Genomic DNA, 6862 nt, shown 5'->3' with positions numbered 1-6862 from the left:
GCATTGCTAAAGCATTTCCCATTTAAGATGTTGTAACACCTTTCATGTGTAAGCAAGCTTTTAGTCTTAACTTTGTACAAGCAATCATAATCTAACAGAGATAGAAGGTATTCAGCACTTGTGGGCTTTTCATTCTTTTTAATTGCTTTAGTTGCACTGGACACAGTGTTACTGTTCACATGAAGCGCGTTTAAACTGAGCGTGTTATGCTTAGAAGCTCAAACATAGGTTCATGACCATAAAACTAGTAACTCACTGAAATCTGTTTTTCTGCATTGCAAAAAACAATTACATTGTAAGCATGTTAGAAACACCTTTAATGTGGGCAAGCGCAGTCTTAAATTTGGCCTGAAGCTATGTATTCGCAGAAAGAAGGTTTTCAGCACTTGTGGAACTCGACATTCTTTTCAATTCTTGGATTGAACTGACACATTATTTACTGCTCACAGAAAAACTAAACTGAGCGTGTGCTCTTAGAAGCTCAAGCATAATTTCATGATCATAAGTGCTAGTAACTCACTGAAGTGTTTTTCTGCATTCATTTAAGATGTTGCTTAGTTGTCTTATCTTTTATCAAACAATTCTATACTAACAGACGTTTCTGGCAGTACTGTCATTTGTGATTTGCACAGAGAGCTAAACTTAAGCGTTTTATGCCTTAGAAGCTCAAACATAAGTTCATGATCATAAAAACTAGTAACTCACTGAAATCTGTTTTTCTGCATTGCTAAAAACAATTCATTTAAGATGTTAGAAACACCTTTAATGTGGGCAATCCTTAGTCTTAACTTTGTACAAACCCAGTCATACCATACTCTAGACAGGAAAGAAATGCTTTTGCCCTTGCGGGGCCATCAGTGCTTCTTTTCACGTGTGCTTAGTTTGCACTAACAGAGTGGTTACGAGCCAATTCTGGCGTCACCAGAATAGCTGATAAACTGCAGTGCGTTGTAGATGGCTTAGTCTCTGGATACTAAAAGCAATTGATCGTCTCATGGTTGATGCCATATAAAACTGTACAGTGAGCTAGGTGCTGGTCATCTCAACTGTGAAATCTCTTTTGTTTCTGTAGCCGAAATCAGGTCATTTAACAGGTTAAAAACAGCCGTTGACTGTTTGGGCAAGGTTTGTAGGCTGTACGGGGGGACTCAACCATCATAATCTGCCGAAGCATAACAGCGAGAGGTATCAGCACTAGATGGCAGTCTGCTGTGCAGGTGCGTAGTTGCAACTAACAGAGGGTTACGGTTCACAGTGAACGCGAACGGAAGCGGGCTGATGTCTCTGGGACAGTCAACATATGGTATGTATCATCGCGGGCAGAACTCAGCTGAAAGCGTGGTAAGGACAGTGCCTAAACCATTGCATTTGTACAGGGTCACAAGACCGAAAATAAGGGGGGCAATGCTTTGAGGCTAACCTTTGACATAACTCATTCTCTAGCAGAGAAGAAGGGATGCAGCACGGTGGCGTGGCTTGCAGGGTTGACTCCGGCGGATGTGCACTAACAGAATGATACGGGCCAAAGCCGAACGGGGAGCCGTTCTGATCTTATCCGCTCAAACATAGGGCAAGAGCAAAAACAATAACTCACGAATCGGTGTGGCGGCCTGCGAAAACACCCATGCAGTCCTACAGAGAGAACATGTAAGCGTGCAGCCGGGTCTTAACTTTGGTACAACTTCATTTCGGACAAGAAGTAAGTACTGCAGCACGGGGGGCTGGTCTGTACTGGGGTAAGGTGTCTTGAGGGGCACTACGCAGAAAGCCGCTGCACAGAGGCGCAACTGAGCGGCGGAGGCGGTAGAAGGCTGCCAAACATAAGTCAGCAAGGCAGACAACTTGACGGACGCACTGAATCTGGTGCGGCATTCAGCTAAACAGTTCATGCCGCAGTTGAACAAGTTCGTAATGTGGCCTCAGCGGGAATTTACAGGGACAAGCGAGCAGGCTCGACAGAGCTTAGAAAGATCAGCCCGAGTGGGGGGGGTTCACGATCTGTTTCAGTGACCGTTTTAGGGCAGAGAACAGAGGGACGGGCACAGGAAGCGCTAAGAACTGACGATGTACGGAAAATCTGTTTTTTCAGCTTTTGCAAAAACGGATCATTTAAGACTAGGACTCACCTGAATATCGCAAGCTTTAATCTTACATGGCACAAACCAGTCCATACTCTAACATAGAAATGAACGTTTTCAGGCAGTTGTGGGCTTTCGTGCTTTTTAATTGCCTAGGTGTCGAACCAAGTGTTACTGTTCACCGACCGCTAAACTGATCGGTTAATGCTTAGAATCTCAAACATGTGGGCAAGCTGTAATCTTAACTTTTGCACCAACAGTCAGGCGCGAACAGAGAAAAGAAGGAGTTCAGGCACGTGGGGGCGGGCGGTCGGGGGGATTGCCGTTAGGGTTGCACTGACAGAGGGAGACAGGCTCCCGAAACGATAAAACGAGCGCATGGTACTGCGGAAACGGAACTTATGGTCATGGTCCAGAAAACGAGTAACTCTCTGAATCGGTTTCGGCGTGCTAAAACCAGTGCAGTGGGACATTTTAAACAGCGGTATGTGGGCAAGCTTGGAGCGTAACTGGGAACAAACGTCAGGCCCGAACAGGGGAGGAAGGAGTCATCACTTGTGGGCTTTCATTCTGGGGCAATTTGCTGAGGGTGCACGAAAAGGGTGTTACTGGGGCACAGAAACGCTAACCTGAGCCGTTTATGCGTAGAAGGGCTCAAACGTAATGTTCATGGTCTCCACCTCTTAACTCACCCTGACAATCTGTTTTCGGCAGTGCTAAAACCAGTTGCAGGGTACAGGTTCGAGACACGGGAATGGGGGCCACTTTAGTATGAACATGGGACAAATCAGCATCGCGAACAGAGAGTAGAAAGGAGAGCAGCACTTGTGGGCGTGCCTTCTGTTTTCATGTGCTTTATGTGCACAGAACAGAGATAGATAGCGAGAGTTCTTGTTCCACCGAAGCGCTAAAACTGAGCGATTGTAGGCATTAGAAGCTGAAACCCAGGTTCAAGATACAAAAACTACGGAACTTCACTGAAAGCTGGGTGTCCTGATCGCACACCGGGCATTTAAGAAGGCGGTAAAACAGCTAATATGGGCAAGCGTGAGGCTTAGCATTGGACAACACGCATCATCGCTACCAGCGAACGAAGATATTCAGCACTGGGGGCGTGCGGCTGGAAGTGGCGGAGGGGCACTAACAGAGTGATAACAGTTTCACAGAAGCGCTAAACTGACCGTGCTATGCTTGAAGGCCACAAACACAGGGTTCAAGATCAGTAAAAAACTAACGCACTCACGAATCTGGTGTTCTTCTGGCAGGGGCTAAATAGCCATTCATTTTAGATGTGTAGAAACATCTTTTAAATGGGGCAACTGGAGGCGAACGTGTGTCACTATCATGGCGACGTAACATAGAAAGAGGATGCAGCACGGTGGGGCTGCTGCCTGGTAATTGGCTGTAGTGGCCGTAACAGAGTGATACCTTCCCAGAAACGCTAAACGGCGCCTGGCGAAAGCGGGAAACATGTTCAGGATCAGAAAACAGTACTCATGAAAGCGGTGGGCTCAGGCCTAAAACCGTGCAGGGAACATGTGGAACAGCTTTAATATGGGCAAGATTGATGCGGAACGGGGTACAAACGTATCATTCTCTAACAGAAAAAGTGTGGGCAGCACTCATGGGCAGGCTTTCGGTTCATTTGTGCTGAGCGGCACTAACAGAGTGTACGGGCCAAGCGCTAACAGGGGTAGCGGAGTAGGCGAGAAGCGTCAAACAGAGGGTCCTGCTCAGAAAACGCGAAGCACGGAAGCTGTGGCTGGGCAGGAGGACGAAACAGGGCATCACTGGGAGAAACATGTGTAATGGGGGGGCAAGCTTTTTGATGATTTGACGTGTCAAACGATTCAGTCTAACAAAAAGAAGATATCACACTTGGCGTTCTAACTCCTGGGGCAGTGGCTCGGTTGCACTAACGAATAGGTGACGGTTCACCAGAACGATAACGGGAGCCGGTGATTGCAGAAGGCGGAAACAACATGTCAAGAGCATAAAGACGAGAAACTCCCGGAAATCGTGTGTCTGGCATTGGCTAAACATTCATGGGAAGCTGGGTAGAAACAGCTGTCTGTGGCAAGCGTTAGTCCGGAACGTGCTACAACGAGCTTCTCGAACAGAAAAGAGAGGCAGCACGGGGGGCTTTGGGTGCGGTTAAGGGCGGGGGGGCACTAAACAGTGATAAACAGGCACGGAACGCGAACTGAGCGAGTTATGCGTAGACGCGAACCATGGGGTCAAGATCAGCAAACTGTAACTCACGAAGCGGTGTGGTCGCAGGGCTAATCAAGGGAATTGTACATGTGAAAACAATCGTGTATGGGGCCACTTAGGCGTACTAAGTACCAACTAACCATTGCGCGAACAGAGAAAGCATGAGGTCAGCACTTGTGGCTTTCTTTCGGTTAATTTGCTTAGTGCACTATCAAGTGATACATTCACAGAAACGCTAAACTGAGCGTCTTAGCGGAGCTGAAACGATGTTCAGGAGCTAAAACTAGTACTCAACTGAATCGGTTGTGGCTGCATTGTCTTAAACTCTCCATTTGACAGGTGAGAAACATCTGTAAGGGGCAAGTGTTAGTCTTAACGTTGACAAACGGCAAGTCTCGAACAGGAAAGAAGGAATCAGCACTATGGGCCAGTCGGTCTGTTCAGGGGCTTAGGGGCACTAACCAAGTGTTACTATAGCACAAAGACGTGCGAAACCTGGAGGAGCGTTTTAAATGCTTTAGAAGGTCACACATAGGTTCATGAGCAGAAAACGAGGAACTCACTCCGTGAAATCGATTTTCTGTATTGGCAACTAAATACCAATTGCTGTGAAGAGGGGTAGAGAAACAGCTCCTTTTCCAGGTGGGCAAAAGCTTTAGCGGAACGGTGGGACAAACTAGCATGCGCTAGCAGAGGGGGAAAGGAAGGGGAAAGGCAGCACGGGGGGGCTGGCTTGCCTATTCAGTTGCTGTGCACACAACTGTACCGGTCCAGAACGCTAACGTAGGCGGGGAGGGCGTAAACTGCAAACCGGTGCAAGGGCAGAACTAGTACTCACTGAAATCGGGTTCGGGCCGTTGCGAAACATGTCCGGGTACAGGTGTGAAACAGCGTATAAGGTGTGCAAGCGTTGTCGGCCCGACTGTGTGTGGGGGTACAACTAGCATGCGCTAACAGAAGAAAGAAGGGAGTCAGCAATCATTTAAGATGTTAGAAACACCTTTAATGTGGAGCCAAGCTTTAATCTTAACTTTTGCACAAAACAGTCATACTCTACTTGGGAGAAGCGTCTCTGGGTGCGTATGCTAACCTAGTTCCTCGAGGAGCGAGGCGGCTGCGTCGAGGCGCTTTGGGGAGCGTAGGCGTGCAGCGTGAAGCGACTCCTGAGAATATCGTGTGAAATCAGTCCAATGAAAAGGCGTGGCGTCAGGCGAGGGTGGCGTGGCGACCAGGAACTATAAAGCACATGCCCGGCAGCTGGCGTAGCAGTACCAGCAAGCGCCCGGCAGAATTGCGGTATAGCTCGAGAGCGCCTTAGCGTCTCGTTCCTCGAGAACTAGGGTTTACATCGTAACCTAGAGCGTTCCTCTTCAGGAACTCGAGCTGCGTCGGCGCTTTGAGGCAGTACCAGCGCTGCCAGACTACCAAACCTTACTGCCTAGTGTGTATCCGCAGAGCACAGCTTGCAGGGCGAGGGGGCCGGATCGCCTGGAGTGACCCGGCATGTCTAAGCCATAAAATCTTGCGAATGTAAGAGGCGTGGGGACCACCCGCGAAGCGTTGCAGATGTCCATCATGCGACACCTCTGAAAAAAGGCCTTGGAAGCGCCATACCCTGTGTGAGTGAGCCTTGGCTCCCCAGCGAGGGGCGACCAGAGGACTCTGGGGGTGAGTTGATAGCCTCGACTATCCAACGGCTAATGGAGCTGCCCAGAAGCAGGAGAACCCTCTTGGGGGACCATATCATACAAGCAATTGGTCTGTTTTTCTCCAAAGGGCAGCTCTGTTGTGGCGTAATCGATCCAGTGCTCGAACTGGACACATACAGGCCCAGCTTCTCTTGGTGGGCTCGAGAGGGAAGGAGGACAGAAAGCCTGCAGCACTACAGGCTGTGGTGTGCCAAGAGGGGGATAGGAACATGTTATCCCAGCTCGAGGGTATACCTTTGAGCAGCTTTAGTCATTCAAAGGTGCCAAGTCCAGATAATGTAGGAGGGGCCACTGAGCTGGGAGGACTACCTGCAAGTCTCCTACTCTCCTCAGAGAGGTAATGGCCAACAAGAAAGGCGTTTTTAAAACAAAAGTGTCAAGATGTCTGTCTGAAATATAATCTCTTGATTGGGCTCAAATGGAGGTCTGCACAACGCCTCTAGCACCACAACCAAGTCCCATACGCGAGAATACGGACCGTACTGGAAGTCTCCAGCGCGCAGCGGAGGAAACGTGTAACTAATGGGTGTCTTCCCAAAACTGACCATCGAGAAGGCGTGGTAGGCGCCAATGGCCGCCCACGTAAACCTTCAGGCGTGGAGTGGGTCAACCCTACAGAGAGCCTGGCCTGTAGGAACTCCAGAACTGTACCAACTGGGCAGTTTACTGGGTCTGGCTGGCGGTTTCTGCACCATGAGGTGAAAGTTCCACCTCAGGAAGTACAGTTTCCTGCGTTGAGGCTCTGGATTGGAGGAGAGGGTCTCAACAGCGGTTGAGGCGGATGCTATGAACTGCCCCCTCAGGGGCCACACACCCACAACTTCCCACAGCTCGAGGCGAGGGTGGTGCTCGTGCTCTACG

This window comes from Cyprinus carpio, chromosome A17 (genome assembly GCF_018340385.1).
Source record: "Cyprinus carpio isolate SPL01 chromosome A17, ASM1834038v1, whole genome shotgun sequence".
Taxonomy (NCBI): Eukaryota; Metazoa; Chordata; class Actinopteri; order Cypriniformes; family Cyprinidae; genus Cyprinus; species Cyprinus carpio.
This window is presented reverse-complemented; position numbering follows the sequence as displayed.